At 42.7% G+C, this 17,973-nt stretch overlaps 1 protein-coding gene across 3 annotated transcripts in view; it reads left to right on the top strand.

Moving 5' to 3' along the window:
- The first annotated feature begins 1,773 nt into the window (after positions 1–1,773).
- The window catches only part of LOC111970512 (cadherin-22-like), a 272,775-nt gene continuing 256,575 nt past the window's right edge, over positions 1,774–17,973 (top strand). For all 3 annotated transcript variants that reach the window (XM_070445786.1, XM_023997313.2, XM_023997312.2), the window contains exon 1: positions 1,774–1,920. The gene's annotated coding sequence lies outside the window, so the exon portion shown is untranslated. The remainder of the gene's footprint in view (positions 1,921–17,973) is intronic.

Below are 17,973 nucleotides of genomic sequence, written 5' to 3'. Positions count from 1 at the left end.
ATTCGGGAAAGTATTCAGACCGTTGGCTTTGCCAACATTTTGTTACGTTACAGCATTATTTTCTAATGGATTAATCAATCAATCAATACCCCATAATGACGAAGCAAAAACAGTTTTTTTTTTTAAATCTTTGCAAATGTATAAAAATAAAAAAACGATACCTTATTTGCATAAGTATTCAGACCCTTTGCAATKAGACTCAAAATTGAGCTCAGGTGCATCCTCTTTCCATTGATCATCCTTGATGTTTCTACAACTTGATTGGAGTTCWCCTGTTGTAAATTCAATTGATTGGACATGATTTGGATAGACACACACCTGTCTATTTAAGGTCCCACAGTTGACAGTGCATGTTAGAGCAAAAACCAAGCCATGAGGTTAAAGGAATTGTCCRTAGAGCTATGAGACAGGATTGTGTTGAAGCACAGATCTGGGGAAGGGTACCAAAAAATGTCTGCAGCATTGAAGGTCCCCAAGAACACAGTGGCCTCTATCATTCTTAAATGGAAGAAGTTTGGAATGACCAAAACTCCTCCTAGATCTGGCYGCCAGGCCAAACTGAGCAATCGGGGGAGAAGGGCCTTWGTCAGGGARGTGACCAAGAACCTGATGGTCACTCTGACAGAGCTCTAGAGTTCCTCTGTGGAGATGGGAGAACCTTCCAGAAGGACAACCATCTCTGCAGCACTCTACCAATCAGGCCATTATGGTAGAGTGTCCAGACTGAAGCCGTTCCTCAGTAAAAGGCACATGACAGCCCGCCCTACCAAGATTGAACTCTTTGGCCTGAATGCCAAGCGTCACATCTGGAGGAATCCTGGCACCATCCCTACGGTGAAGCTTGGTGGTGGCAGCATCATGCTGTGGGGATGTTTTTCAGCGGCAGAGACTGGGAGACTAGTCAGGATCAAGAGAAAGTTGAATGGAGCAAAGTACAGAGAGATCCTTGATGAAAGCCTGCTCAGGWCCTCAGACTGGGACGAAGATTCACCTTCCAACAGAACAAAGACCCTAAGCACACAGCCAAGACAACGCAGGAGTGGCTTCGGGACGAGTCTCTGAATGTCCTTGAGTGGCCCAGCCAGAGCCCGAACTTAAACCCAATCGAACATCTCAGGAGAGACCTGAAAATAGCTGTGCAGCGACTCTCCCCATCCAACTTGACAGAGCTAAAGAGGATCTGCAGAGAAGAAACCCAAATTCAGGTGTGCCAAGCTTGTAGCGTCATACCCAAGAAGACTCAAGGCTGTAATCACTGCCAAAGGTGCTTCAACAAAGTACTGAGTAAAGGGTCTGAATAGTTATTTCAATTTGATTTTTGTTTTATTTTTAATACAATAAAAATATATATGTGTGTGTGTGTGTGTGTGTGTGTTTGCTTTGCCATTGTGTGTAGATTGATGAGGGGGAAAAAATAATTGAATCCATTTTAGAATAAGGCTGTAACGTAACAGAATATGGAAAAAGTCAAGGGGTCTAAATACTTTCCGAACTGTATAWATATWTTTTTTTACACTATTTATTTTACTAGGTCAATATGTCTTTGTTGTAAATGTTTTGGCTCCAAACTGGTGGCAGTTGTGAAAAAAGGGGGTGAATGGTTTATATAATGCAGCAAGGCTTAATCTCACTACTCTCAACGCTCTCTCCCTCACTTTCATTTATACATTCTCTCCATCACCACAAGGGGCTTTCCTAACCGTGCAGTGTGTTTCTGTCCTGTCAAAAAGAAGACTCCAATAAAAGCGTGGTGGCAGGGTGGATGAGCGTAGCTGCGCTTCAGACTATCCGCCGCCGTTGCTGCTGCTGCTGCTGCTGCTCATAGAGGATCATACCTTTTGGAAAAAACGCAAGTCGGATAGACAGGACCAGTCTCTCCAACTTGCTACCCGAGTCTTTGACATTCTCCCACGTAAAAAGGTACGAGCATATTGTTTAGTCTACTTTTGCATTTATTTGGACATGTATAAACCGGCTGTCTGCGCGACTTCTTTCCGCGCTCGTTTCCCTCTTCAATGTCGTAGTTCAAGGGAAATGAGAGGAACTCGAATTGAAAACTGGAGAGTTTTGTATGGCAACCGACGGGAGAATGCCTTGCCAGTTCTCATGGATATGCTCTCATTAGTGATGGGCGATTAACGATGCAATTAGGCTAAATCGAAGATCGAACTTGTTGCCATTTTGCATCACTACACTGATGAAGGCGGATAGATATCTCAAGGGAAATAACTATTGACCGTACGCAATGTTCTGTCCATCTCGGGCATTATGTAAATCATCGGTTCACAGTGAACTTGTTTGCAGCTTGTTTTAAATCTAATTATGTCAGAAGATATTTTTAATTATTTGAATTAAAAAAGAAAGGCATAATGGTTTGCGCAATATGTGTATTTGGTCTGGAGATCTATGATTGGTCACTGAGTTCAGGGAATGAAAGTCTAATTAAAAAATAAAAACTTAATGCCAGGCTACTTAAGGAATTGAGGTAGGCTATTGAAAACACATCACTATAGTATATTAGCCGAGTCCTGCAGTAGCCTATGCGATTAGATTATTGAATAGATTGATACTATTTTGACTGCAAACCCAATGTAATCGATGCAGATGGACTCAATGGGACACGCACTGCATATTTTTATTTGCGCAACGATGGGTAAGGGGAGAGAACGAAATAAAACACTGTATGGAGCGACTGTCAGTTCACTGCATATGGGATATTCTTTAGAAATTATAATGAATTGGCATTGTTGGGGGGGGCGAGTTTCACACATTCTGAAAACGACTAGAGTTGACACTTGATGCGCAGACTCCTGTGTGCATGGAAGTTGGCCGTGTGCGTTAGGCTGAACATTGCATGTCCACATCAAGGCTACCTGTCAAAGCGGCATATTCACTTCACGTTTAAGGCTCAATTAGTTGTTAATAATACTACTACTACTAATAATAATATTTTTGTATTTATTATCATCATCGTCAATATACCTCCAGTTATAATGTGATGGAACATTTGATGTTTAAAACAGCACATCTCCAGTTATTTGCCTTCTGGGGTTCTTTGTTGGAAATTTCACCCAAAACAGTGACGAATTTTTTTATTAGTTAGGTTGTATCATATGGCTTACCGTGTGGGTCTTCTATAGCATAAATTAGAGGTTTTATAGGTTTTATGTAGGCCTATTCAGTCATACCTTTCTTTATACGTTCATATGACATTTTTGCCTTTCTTTTGCCAAGTGTACATTATGCCAAACTTATGCTGTATAACTCCAGATAGTTAGAAATCAATAAGTCGGTGATTGAATCCTTTGATAATCTGTATTCCATTGTTCCATGAATGTGCTTGCATATCCTTCAGAAAAGTACTGCATTCTAAGGAGAGGTCTGGTCTCAACCCCTCTAGAGTTGGTCATTCAGACTGACGATGGTTTTAACCTAATTCGCAATGTTTTGCATTTTCCTTCGGGTAAATGACAAAGATATATCCACAAACTAATAGTTTAACTATTTTTTCCACAAACTAATAGTTTAACTATTTTTTTTGTAGTTTTTAATTTAAAAAAATTAAAACAATGTTTTATTTGCGGTTTATCTACTTGTACAGGTGTGGGATCTTAATTTAACCTATATTGTCACAGYGAAATGATCCTGCAGCAACAGGATTTGAACATTTAGTCCATAATGTTKCTTGATCGGTGGTTAGGCTATTAGCTGGCCAAAAGTAGGCTACATGAAAAGTGCAMTACTCTTAATTTAGACCAGAATGAATACAGCCTACTACCAAGGGGGAGGAGCAGAATAAAATATTGCCTACTCCCAATAAATGTGATTTGTGACCAGGGGGGTTAGCTAGCCTTGTACTTTTTACACCTGGTTATTACTGTCTGACCTTGCTKGAGGTCAGAAGTGTCCAAGTTCAATTCTTGAGAGTTTTGGGAGGTTGCTAGTTCTCACTACTAGGCTAGAATCTAATAGGTTGGGGAAACCGGGCGAGAGGGGAGGGCCTCTTTCTTTCACCATCCAATCAATGAGTGTAATTATCCAATTAGGATTCTGATCCACAACAAGAATTAGCAGACTCTGAAAGCCGCTAGGGATTGCCCTTGAACCCATATTGACCATGGCGGAGCATCGGTTTTAGACCTTCACCACGGTAACACTATAGGACGAGGGTGAAACATTTGTGTCTATTAGAGCCATGTGCTCCCAAATGAATGTTGTCTATGACATCTATTAAACCTGGTCATAATCATATTTAACCAATAAGGTATATCAGACATTATAAACTGGGTGGATCGAGCCCTGAATGCTGATTGGCTGACAGCCGTGGTATATTTAAGCAATAAGGCACGGGGGGTGTGGTATTTGGGTAATATACCACAGCTAAGGGCTGTTCTTATGCATGACGCAACACGGAGTGCTAGGACACAGCCATTAGCTGTGGTATATTGGCCATATATCACAAACCCCGAGGTKCCTTATTGCTATTATAAACTGGTTACCAACATAATTAGAGTAGTAAAAATAAATGTTTTGTCATACCCATGGCATATTGTCTGATATACCACGGCTTTTAGCCAATCAGCATTCAGGGCTCGAACCACCCAGTTTATAATTAAGCAATAAGGCATGAGGGGTGTGGTATATGGCCAATATACCACGACTAAGGGATTTTCACAATGTGGAGTGCCTGGATACAGCCCTTAGCCGTGGTATATTGGCCATATACCACAAACCCCAGAGGTGCCTTATTGCTATTATAAACTGTATACAAACGTAAATAGAGCATTAAAAACAAAKGTTTTGCCATACCCGTGGTATACGGACTGATATACCACGGCTGTCAGCCAATCAGCATTCRGGACTCAAACCACTCAGTTTATAATCTCATATAGACCAGGTCTGTTGTAAGCAGTATGTACATTACAGGGTTTATGCGCTAGTAACCCAGATCTCCCAACTGAATACGTTATGGATTTATGGTGATATGTGAACCTCCACTGAATGCATATCTGGGGGCTCTTGGGGCAGCCTCTTAGCTGATTCTAGGTACCCCCCAACCCTCAGATAAATTGTTAATATGAAGCAGTCCACCGTTTTGGGTCATTGATTACTGTTTACCGACCCTGGGTATAAACCTCAGCCGAGGGAGGAGGGGGAGATGGATGGAAGGAAGGGGTTGTAAAGATGACAAATAGGGGTTACAAACGAGAGAGGCTTTATGAATCCCGGACTATTAGGCTGTTTAATTGATCTGGGCTCCGTGTGTTCCTTAGTTCATCTGCAGTGCTCCACTCTGCTCCACACCTGCTCCTATGTCTTTGGCCCGGGACCAGGGGGTGGGTGGGTGGCTCATTCACGCTCTCCGGGTTACAGTCGAACACCTGCTGCCCCAGGAACCAGGCTCGTCTGCCAGGAGGTTGTGGTGACTATCGCTTCTGGGTTGTTTGGCGGAAACTGACACAGATGGGGTGTGACTAAAAGGGACGTGACTGACATGCCAACGAATAACCCTGAACCGTAACGTAACCATAACCTTTTAACCAAATCTCTATAGCCCACCAGGCCTCTAGGTAATTGATCTAGAAGGATTGGATAGGCAAAACAATATGGTGGAGACAATGTAGTTTAGCTCTAGCAAATCGAAGACCAAAATGGAGCTACATTATTACTAGCTTGCTTATATCTATCCAATACTTTCAAATCTACATACGTGCTTTGGGTGTAAAGGTGAGGGGTCGATTTGAAACTGGGCAATAGTCTATTTCAATGGCATTTACTGTGTTCCAAGATGGTTTAATAACTTTTCAATGTTCTTTTATTTACTGTGGATAGAAGATGGTTGAAGATCTGTTCTCATCTGGTGTTGCCTAAAGGACTTGGCAACACAGAGGCAGACTGAAAGTGATCATTAACAATGAGTGTCCCTAAAATGAGATTTGGTGATGGGACTCAGTGTATTTCTTTAAAGTGACTCGGGTACCAAGAACGGTCAGTTTGGCTCCAAAACCGTTTCAACTGATACTGTGTAGTGTACTGTATGATCCTGAATTTGAAATGGTTTCCAGCAGTACGCCCCTACTTGCAGTTGTTCAAGTTAACATTTTCTATAAGTTGTGGGTGATTCCTCAAATGTGTATGTTTTGAAATCAACATTTTCAAGTCTGTCCTATTTTTTTATATTACTTTAAAAAACAACAACATTTATTTAAGTTTCATTGACATATAAACAAATAAAACACATAATTGGTCATACTCAATTTACATTGATACCCCCCATAGTTTTTACAACGTGATGAATTTTCAGTCATAACATAATTGTAATGTAGGAATGCAATGGTGCAAACGTAAAATTAACTAGTAGCATTTAGACCGCTTTACCAAGATTCTGTGAATCTCTCTGAAGTGCCTTGGCATTCGGCCAATGCTCGTAAGTGCTATAATGGTGTTGAAAGCATCAACAAAATAACATGATTTAGCGTTTTTTGTCATTGTAGGATGTCATGAATTTCCTACGATTATCACCAGGCTCAGTGTTTCCTTGGGAATTTAGCTTTTGTGGAAGACATTTGGCCTTTGTCACAGAGCAAAAGACTGAAAATTGATGATTTGCTTGTCTCACTTTACTGGTATTTACATCTGTAACTGTTAATGGAGGCTAAGAAAAAGGAGGCCAAGAATAAAGGTGCTTTCCGGTRTCTAGGTGTCATAAAAAGTGAGTATATGGTAAATAGCAGCTTCTACATCTGCATTGCTTGCTGTTTGGGGTTTTAGKCTGAGTGTCTGTATAGCACTTTGTGACATCTGCTGATGTAAAAAGGGCTTTATAAATACATTTGAYATATGTTTGATATGAGTAGCCTATCTATTTTCAGGTTAGGTAAATAAATCAAAAGTGTGTTTGCTTTACTGACGAAAGTAATCACTGATTACTTTCGTCTGACACTGATTTATTTGTGTCTGTCTGGATTCAGGCACATAAAAATCATTCCCTAAATATTGTGAGTTTACACCAAATAATGCTCAGTGATGGTACACATTTTGTAAAATTAGTAAACTGCAACACACTTCCTAGAGCCATGTATTGATTAGAGAGTYCCACTGCCCATGCAAATCACATGTTTGCTAGCGGTTACCAGTGGTAGTACGATTGTTTTATAAGATAGAAAAGCCCTTACCCCCTATACGCCCGCTGGGACAAAACTGCCCAAAGTTTCACATTTGAAGCTTCTGAATAATGCATTAGTGGCACTATCTGGGATGGTAGTGGTGGGTTCATAGTTCCACCCGGTACACACACTGTCTCCCCCTCTCCACACACACGCTGTACCACACACACACTGTCTCCTCCTCTCCCACACCACACACGTGCTAACACACAGCTGCTACCACCAACTGCTACACCCACACTGTCTCCCCTCTCCACACACACGCTGCTACCACCCCCACACTGTTCCCCCTCTCCACACACACGCTGCTACCACCCCCACACTGTCTCCCCTCTCCATCACGCTGCTACCACCCACACTATCTCCCCTCTCCAAACACACGCTGCTACCACCCCACACTGTCTCCCTCTCCACACACACGCTGCTACACCCCACACTGTCTCCCCCTCTCACACACACGCTGCTACCACCCCACACTTCTCCCCCTCTCCACAACACGCTGCTACCACCCCCACACTGTCTCCCCCTCTCCACACACACAGCTGCTACCACCCCACACTATCTCCCCCTCTCCACACACACGCTGCTACCACCCCACACTATCTCCCCCTCTCCACCACAACGCTGCTACCCCACACTGTCTCCCCCTCTCCACACACACGCTGCTACCACCCCCACACTATCTCCCCCTCTCCATAACACGCTGTACCACCCCACACTTCTCCCTCTCCACACACACGCTGCTACCACCCCCACACTTCTCCCCCTCTCCACACACACGCTGCTACCACCCCCACACTGTCTCCCCCTCTCCACACAACGCTGCTACCACAAACACGCTGCTACCCCCCACACTATCTCCCCCTCTCCAACACCGCTGCTACCACCCCCACACTGTCTCCCCACTCCACCACACGCTGCTACCACCCCACACTGTTCCCCTCTATCAAGACACGTCAATCATAAGTTCCTTTGGAAATTGGTAAAGTGGCTAGATAAAGTAGGAGGCCTGCTGTTAGGCTGGTAATCCTCTGGTACTAAGGCCAGAGCCTTGTGCCTATGCTAGCCTAGTGCTGTGAGAGCCACGGCTGCCTTGGCCCCTGTTTACCTCTGGAGACTGCTGGCCAAATAATCGCCTCCAGCTCCAACTCCAGTGCTCTCTGGCCTGACCGCTACAGCACTGCTTGTGATGCAGAAAGTCTGAATAGCATTACCATATTTCTGAGTTTTTAGAGGCATAGACAGGATTCATGGTGTGTGCACTGTGTGGTAAAGAAGAAGATGGAGATGGACTCCTGAAGTTTCTAAGATATAAAAAATAAAAAAATAAAAAATAAAAAACCTTGCGAGAATTAGCCTAGAACGCTACACACCAGAACCTAGATCTCATGGTGTTTCTTCTTGTCTGGCATGGTACCGTTCTTCAGCAAGGCAATGCATTTCTCCTTCTGAGTCTATAATATCATGAATTTACCTGATCGTTCCTGCTGACCGTAATCCTACATGACCAATGACTCTTATCACAGATTACAGGCAAGAATCGATCAATGCCCAACTAACAGACTCCATCACACCACCTAAAGATGGCAAGTCAATAGTGCTGTGCAGTTCGCAAACRATTTGTTTCTTTTTGAATGACTTGAGAGTCATTATTTGTTTTTTTAGAGTGACTTATTCATTTTAGTYGTTTGTTTGACCTGCTGGCCGCAATGAATTCTTCAGCAGGGTTGAATACGCGCTCCTCCGGCTCAGCTGCTCTAGAGACGTGCTCCGACCAACAGTCTATCATGTGCGTTAGGGCTGGGCGATATACTGTATTTTACTATATACCGATATTGATGCACGAACCGGTTTGAGTTTTTACTTTATCTTCTATAACGGTATTTGAATGTTTGGTTTAAATATGATACGCTGTGTGTAACGTCCATTTTTATAGTTAAATCCTCTACTTGTCATCCCTCTCCGCTCTCTCTCTCTCCGTGTCGCTTTCCACACAGACCTGGCACCGCCCCCTGTCACTGAAGGAGTGAGCACATTTGTTGCTCAACCAATAGACACTTGCATTCAGTCTACATGGTCATGCAACAATGTTGTTAACTATGCTGTTTCCTCTTTGCTTCTATTATAAATGCACAAGCGTTCTTATATTTGCAAACAGCTAGTTTGTCTTTTCTTAGTAAGTTGTGGCTAAATCATGTTAGCTGCTAATCGCTAGTTAGCTGTCTAGCTAGCTAAAATATGTACGGAGTCAGAGCAAATGTAGCTACCAGTGATGTTGTAGGCTTAAATCAGCATGTTTGTACAACAGTATCTTATAAATCAAAGAGGAATAGGCGAAGCATGAATATGTTAGCTACATGAGGTAGCAAAGAGAAAACATTTAATGTAGCCAAAGATTAGGGTCCCGTAGGAAACACTGACCAACACTTTGGTTCCTAACCTGTCAAAATCACTCATCCTTGGCATTTTCATTTGTTGTCATGTCAAACATCACTGTATTCAAAAGTCAGTCACACATCTGAGCTATCTTTGTTGCAGGTGCATGGTAACAGTTGAATAAGATGAGAAAGAACAAGAAACCTGCACACTGCTTTTGCTAGTATCAAGGCTCTTTCTTAAGCTTTACATATCGGCCTCAAAGATCAGATGAAGGCCTTGAGGCCGATACGTAAAGCTTAATAAAGAGCAGCGATACTAGCACGAGCAGTGCGCGGGTTTCTTATTTTTTCTCATTTTGAAAAACACTATTTAAACTGCCCACTATTATATTCTAACTATAGAATTAGAATAAGCATTCTATTTCCACAATTCCAACAGTTTACCCAAGTGTTTTGATCTAAATCACAAGTCAAATTGCAATTGCAATATTTGGTTGACCATATCATGCAGCCCTACGTGGTAGTGTGGAAATAATATCAAATGAGTGCAGGACATGCAGAAATATATGAAAATATATACTTTTTTTTTTTTTAGAAAGACCCATTTTTAGAAAGACCCATTGAAATAACTTAGAATGTATGTGTTGCCACCACTACTCCTTAAGCAAATTTAGAACTTTTATTAATCAAAAACTGTTACGTGAATTATGATATCAATGTTCATAAACTGAACTTCAATTAAACCGCTCAGTCTGCAACCCAGAATGTCTAAGATTATGGTTGAATGAAACAGAGTCCCAGCTACAATAGCCAAAATGTTTATTCACGAGGACGTCCTAGTCCGTTGTACAAAACCATCCATTTTATACAGGCTCCTTATGCACATACCTTCACACACAAACAGTAGGTATCCTACACACATACTGTATCACTACCCAGCCGATAAAGATTAGGGAGACCGTGAGAAGTACTCCCTGCCCTCTTCCAAATCTCCCAGCCTAGCCAGGTCGGCACCGAATTTTGCTCAGACAGTCTGTGTTTAAGATACTAAAACAATATATTGTACAGATATTGTTTTACCCTAATTCTGACTAAAACTACACACATCATTAATTATACTTTTACTGACCATAATCAATTTCGTACAATTATATGGTTTCAGGGTGGAATATTCTAATCATTAATTTAAACATATAAATTCCATTAACAAAAACATATAATACTGTCACACTGTCAAAAGTTGAAAAAATACCGTGCTATGATATTTTGGCCATATCGCCCAGCCCTAATGTGCGTGCAGAAAAATATCATATGCAGGCAGCATAGAGAATAAAAATACATGTTCGCATGGTGCAAGAATAAATGCAATTTATAAATGCAAGGGTGCRTGCTCAGCCCCCTCCTGTACTCCCTGTTCACCCATGACTTCTTGCCGATGCACGCCTCCAACTCAATCATCAAGTTTGCAGATGACAAAACAGTTGTGGGCTTGATTACCAACAACGATGAGACAGCCTACAGGGAGGAGGTGAGGGTACTCTGAGTGTGGCGTCAGGAAAACAACCTCTCACTCAATGTCAACAAAACAAAGGAGATGCTYGTGGACGTCAGGAAGCAGAGGGAGCAACRCCCTATCCAAATTGACGTGACAGCAGTGGAGAAGGTGTAAAGTTTTAAGTTCCTCGGTGTACACATCACGGACAAACTGAAATGGTCCACCCACACAGACAGTGCGGTGAGGAAGGCGCAAAGGCGTCTCTTCAACCTCAGGAGGCTGAAGAAATGTGTCACCCAAAACCCTCACAATCTTTTACAGGTGCACAGTTGAGAGCATCCTGTYGGGCTGTATCACCGCCTGGTACGGCAACTGCWCCGSCCWCAACCGCAAGGCTCTCCAGAGGGTGGGGCGGTCTRYACAACGCATCACCGGGGGCAAACTACCTGCCCTCCAGGACACCTACASCACCCGATGTCAAGGCCAAAAAGATCATCAAGGACAACAACCACCCGAGCCACTGCCTGTTCACCCCGCTACCATCCAGAAGGCAAGGTCAGTACAGGTGCATCAAAGCTGTGACCGGGAGACTGAAAAACAGCTTCTATCTCAAGGCCATCAGACTGTTAAACAGCCATCACTAACACAGAGAGTCTGCCGCCCACATAGACTCGAATCATCGGCCACTTTAATAAATGGATCACTAGTCACTTTAAACAATGCCACTTTAATAATGTTTACATGTCTTACATTACTCATCTCATATGTATATACTGTATTTTATACCATCTATTTCATCTTGCCTATGCCGCTCGGTCATCGCTCATCCATATATTTATATGTACATATTATTCCATCCCTTTAGATTTGTGTTTATTAGGTAGTTGTTGTGGAATTGTTAGATATTACTGCACTGTCGGAACTAGAAGCGCAAGCATTTCGCTACACTCGCGTTAACATCTGCTAACCATGTGTATGTGACCAATAACAATTGATTTGATTAGATTATTGAATGTAATCGATGGACAGAGCTTTGTAGAACCTAAACATTCTGAAACTTTCAAAACATACCTAAACATTCTGAAACTTTCAAAACATACCTAAACATTCTGAAACTTTCAAAACATACCTAAACATTCTGAAACTTTCAAAACATACCTAAACATTCTGAAACTTTCAAAACATACCTAAACATTCTGAAACTTTCAAGACATACCTAAACATTCTGAAACTTTCAAGACATACCTAAACATTCTGAAACTTTCAAGACATACCTAAACATTCTGAAACTTTCAAGACATACCTAAACATTCTGAAACTTTCAAGACATACCTAAACATTGGGGGATGCTGCAGTTTGCGAACAATATTATGCGAATCTCTCCCTCGCAGCAGTCATGCATTACGCCAAGAGTCGTTCACAATCTGGTCCGGTTGCGGCTGCAACTAAGAGATTGGCAACTGGACCTTGTTTCAAATTAACAATATCTTATTTGTATGCTTAGCAATCACAAAATAACATTATTTGAAGCACACTTTTATAAGTCTCAGTTACAATACACAGCTCCAATAAGCCCCCTATGGTGAACGACATGTGAATAAGAGGCTTGTAGAATCTTTTTATTTTCTTTCATTGTTCTCCGGTAGGGTGCTCTGGACATTACTGAAATAAATGAAGGAAATTTGTTGAAATATTTGTTATTTTGACTGAATGAGTCAGTAAAAAGAGCCGAACTTCCCATCACTACAAGTCGACTGCTCACACGGATAACAGATAGTATTGGTCGACCGCTCACACGGATAACAGATAGTATTGGTCGACCGCTCACACGGATAACAGATAGTAATTGGTTCGAACCGCTCACACGGATATAAGAAGTATGGTTCGAGCCGCTCACGAACGACACCCACCGGTAAGATAGTATCCTCCCACGCTCGAGCCTCACCCACCCACGGTCACAGATAGTATTGGGCGACCGCTTCACACGGATAACAAGATAGTATTGGCGAACCGCTCACACCGCGCATAACAGACCTCACCGTCCCCCTTAGGTCGACCGCTCACCCCCCCACGGATTCAAGTGTTTGGTGCCAACACCACCCACACGCCTCACCCACACACACCCACACCCCCCAACCCACCGGAATAAACAGTACGTATTGGTCGACCGGCTCACCATCCCCATTAGTCGGAATAACAAGATACGTATTGGTCGATACCGCTCACCACGGATAACAGATAGTATTGGTCGACCGCTCACACGGATAACAGATAGTATTGGTCGACCGCTCACACGGATAACAGATAGTTTTGAATCATTACTCATCCTTTTTTTTGTTATCAACTTTTTATTGTGCCTGACATTTTTTTGTTTGGGTGTTACAGGTACAATATTCAAACTCATATCAATTCATATTCAGTTCTCAACATATTTTTTTGTTCCATATTTTTAAATGTATATTATTGTTGTACATGTGGGCTGCCAATCTAAAGAAAAACATACAAAATGGAAACCATCATATCACAAAGCTTCGTAATAATATTTGTATTTAAAGGTTAAAGGGGCAATCAGCAGTTGCCACATTTTGGGACGTATAAATGACTATGTACAGTACCCATTGATTCTTGAAGAATATAACTTATAAATGCCTCACGAACTCAGTGTAGCTGTCCTACCCCATCAGAAGCCAATTATACACTTGTTTTGTAAACAAACACAGCTTCAAAAACTATAATTTTGATATCATGGATGTCAGTCCTTGTATCCATAGCACTCTCTCTATGAATTTGAGTGGTTACATTGCTCAAGCCCCATCCCTCAGCTTTTTACCGAAACAGGGGCGGGGAGGATCTTTATTGTTTCTACTGCTGACTGCCACTTTAAAGAAAACAACATCCCTTCCCCTCAACTCACCCAGCCTACATTTCCCCTTCCAATCACCCGCATCCCGCATTGCACTGTGCAATGTTGAAGTCCTGTGCGGTTGACCAACTCGACAGATACGGTGATTTTTTTTCCCAGCTTTCAGGCTAGAAATTGTCTCTTGTACAGCTTTACTGTATACTGTAGATCAGCTCTTTAGACAGCCCCTGTGGTCGTCTCTGTTTCTGTCTCTCTTTCTCTTTCCCGTTTCCCTCCATCTCTTTCTGTCTCTAAAAGAGTTTTCTTTGTCTCCTGCAACATTTGCTCTGCCCAGGGTCTGGCCAGCTCTGACCATCGTTAAGCTGTCATATATAGACATGGACTTGACATATGGAGGCTTAGACTACAGCACAATGTGTGCCTTGGGGTGAGGACTTCTGCTCTGGACTCAATCTCAGAAGTCTTTTGGAAAAGAAAGCACAGCTTGTGATACTGTGGCCAATGTTTTTTCATCTCACAGCAGACAGACGTTCAGTGTTACCTCAAGGTCTTACAACCTGACAATAAGATTTTATCAGTGTTCTCAGGCGACACTTTCTTTTAAAATWAAAAAAATGGCAAGTGTAGGCGCATAACAATGTGCTATCAATGAGGATTTTATAAAACAAAATAACGAATGGATTTCCACTATGTGTCGTGATGTGCTACAAGTTATGATAACAACAGGAGAGARAGAGAGCAATCTCTATTGAAATAGAATTTAAAAATGTCTAATCAAGATGAGCAGCACAGGAATTTGCTCACTTCAATATTAGATGGTCACAGGTATTATATTTACAGTAGTTCATGCACTAGTATAAAAACGCTGTGTGTGGGTGGGCACGAGAGATGGAAAGAGATGGGGTGTGTGTGTGCGAAAGATGGCGAGAGTGTTCGTTTTATTTATTTTCCCTTTTGTACTTTTTTATTTGCACATAATTTGCACAACACTGTATATAGACTATGGCATTTGAAATGTCTTTATTCTTTTAACTGAGTAATGTTTACTGTCAATTGTTTTACCATTTATTTCACTTTTGTTTATTATCTATTTCACTTACTTTGGCAATGTAAACATGTTTCCCATGSCAATAAAGCCCCTTAAATTGAATTACAATTTAGTGTGCATGTGTTTCTCTCCCCACTCACTGTGGTCAGCCACAGTGTGGGGAGAAAGAGGAGGCTGAATCAGACTGGGCCATTGTGCGTGGGACCTAGCGCAGAGTGCTTCTGTTCTGGATATCTGGAAGGCAGCTAAGTAAACTAGATCATCTGAGTGACAGTGAACAAGGTTAGGAAGCATCTCAGAGCAACGTAGCTTTGAAAAGGCCTGCCTCTGGTGGGCTGCAGATATTCTCTCCAAACAGAGAGGTGTTGACTAGGCCTGCCTCCCAAATGATACCTTACCACCTAATATAGTGCACTACTTTTGACCAGAGTCATATGGGCCCTGGTCAAAAGTAGTGCACTACACCTGGAATAGGGTGCAAAATGTGCGACGCACACTAGGTGGGTGTGAAGGAGATTGCGGCCAAATTTCAAACATTTTAACAGAGACGTTTACTTCCTTGCTTCTTATCTGCAGCTAGACTTGCATCATGCCTAAGATGATGTTGTCTTATCGTGGGCTGTTAATGTGTGTTGTAGTAAAAGTCATTGTGTAGTTMTGCACGATTATGGTACTGTTAATGGTATTTCTGTGTACATGCATGATAATATGTGGGTGTGTTTTTGAGTTTATCCTTAAGCACCCTATTGCTAATGTAAACATGCATTTATATGCATCCGGTGTTTCACATTTTGCGTGTATGTGTGCGCGTCAGCATTTCTGTGTTCACTGCTGAATGTGCCATATCTGTGTAGAGAAGTTATGATATGACAATGGCACATCTGTTTTTAATGGTGCACAGCCACATGCACACATGAATTTAATCTGGGGACACGTGGGGATKTGTTCTGATGATGCATATCTTTGGGAGATTAAGCCCTCTGCCTGGATTTGTAGAGTTTTCTGTCATTCTGCGTGCGCTTCTTTGTTTCTGCAGCATAATGGGCTTTGTAAGTTAATACCCATGAGACACAACACTACTGAGCTGGGATTGTGATATGTCCCAGCTCGAAGTCGCTTCCACTCTGATTGGAACACACAGAAGGAGTGGATTTGGCAGAGAGAGACATTAATCGCTGCGGTCCCCCTTTCTTTTCTATATTTCCTCTTCTCTTTTTGAGTTTTCACTCAGTGATGCCATTCTGATATGGATCGATTTGCATAGTCAACATTGGCTTCTAGTGACGGGGTTCTGGTTGACTGATGAAGTCGAGGTCAGACAGTTGGGTTCTAGTGATGGGGTTCTGGTGACGGGGTTCTGGTTGACTGATGAAGTCGAGGTCAGACAGTTGGGTTCTAGTGATGGGGTTCTGGTGAGATGCCTAATTCAGTTTGAAGCAATTCGTTGACATGCTGTATCCCCTATAGGGATTTTACCATTTAGGTCCCAAAGCACCTGTTCTCCTATACAATACAGTTAATAACTACTTTTGATCAAGAGCCTCCATGTATACCTACTGTCCACTTCATCATCAGTCAAACAGAACCCCATAACCAGAACCCAACTGTCTGACCTCACTTCATCATCAACCAGAACCCCATCACTAGAACCAACTGTCTGACCATTTCGACCTTCACTACAACCAGAACCCCATCACCTAGAACCCAACTGTCTGACCTCACTTCATCAGTCAACCAACAGAACCCCATCACTAGAACCCAACTGTCTGACTCACTTCATCAGTCAACCAGAACCCCATCACTAGAACACCAACTGTCTGAACCTCAACTTAATCAGTCAACCAGAACCCCATCACTAGAACCAACTGTCTGACCTCAACTTCATCAGTCAACCAGAACCCGTCACCAGAACCCATCACTAGAACCAACTGTCTGACCTCAGACTTCATCAGTCAACCAGAACCCCTCAAGACCCATCACCAGAACCCAACTGTCTGACCTCAACTTCATCAGTCAACAGAACCCATCACTCAGAACCCAACTGTCTGACCTCGACTTCATCAGTCAACCAGAACCGTCCCAGTCACATAGAACCCAACTGTCTGACCCCAACTTCAATCAGTCACCAGAACCCCATCACTAGAACCCAACTGTCTGACCTCAACTTCATCTCACCAGTACCCGTCACCAGAACCCATCACTAGAACCCAACTGTCATGACCTCGACCACAGTTCAACCAGCCTCCATCACCCAGAACCCCATCACTAGAACCCAACTGTCTGACCTCAGACTTCATCAGTCAACCAGAACCCCATCACCAGAACCCCATCACTAGAACCAACACTGTCTGACCTCGACTTCATCAGTCAACCAGAACCCATCACCAGAACCCCTCACTTAGAACCAACTGTTTCTGACTCAACTTCATCAGTCAAGCCAGAACCCATCACCAGAACCCCATCATAGAACCCAACTGTCTGACCTCACTTCATCAGTCAACCAGAACCCATCACAGAACCCATCACTAGAAACCACTGTCTGACCTCAACTTATCAGTCAACCAGACATCACACGAACCCATCACTAGACCCAACTGTCTGACCTACTTCATCAGTCAACCAGAACCCCATCACTAGAACCACACTGTCTGACCTCAGACTTCATCAGTCAACCAGAACCTCACCAGAACCCCATCACTAGAACCACTGTCTGACCTCCCTTCATCAGTCAACCAGAACCCCATCACCAGAACCCATCACTGAACCCAACTGTCTGACCTCGACTTCATCAGTCAACCAGAACCCCGCACTAGAACCCAACTGTCTGACCTCAACTTCATCAGTCAACCAGAACCCCATCACTAGAACCCAAACTGTCTGACCTAACTTCATCAGTCAACAGAACCCCGTCACCAGAACACCCATCACTAGAACCAACTGTCTGACCTCGACTTCATCAGTCAACCAGAACCCCATCACTAGAACCCAACTGTCTGACCTCGACTTCATCAGCAAAACCAGAC

Source organism: Salvelinus sp. IW2-2015, linkage group LG11 (genome assembly GCF_002910315.2).
Source record: "Salvelinus sp. IW2-2015 linkage group LG11, ASM291031v2, whole genome shotgun sequence".
Classification (NCBI taxonomy): Eukaryota; Metazoa; Chordata; class Actinopteri; order Salmoniformes; family Salmonidae; genus Salvelinus; species Salvelinus sp. IW2-2015.
The sequence above is the reverse complement of the archived record's forward strand: the minus strand, read 5'-3'. Positions and strand labels throughout refer to the sequence as shown.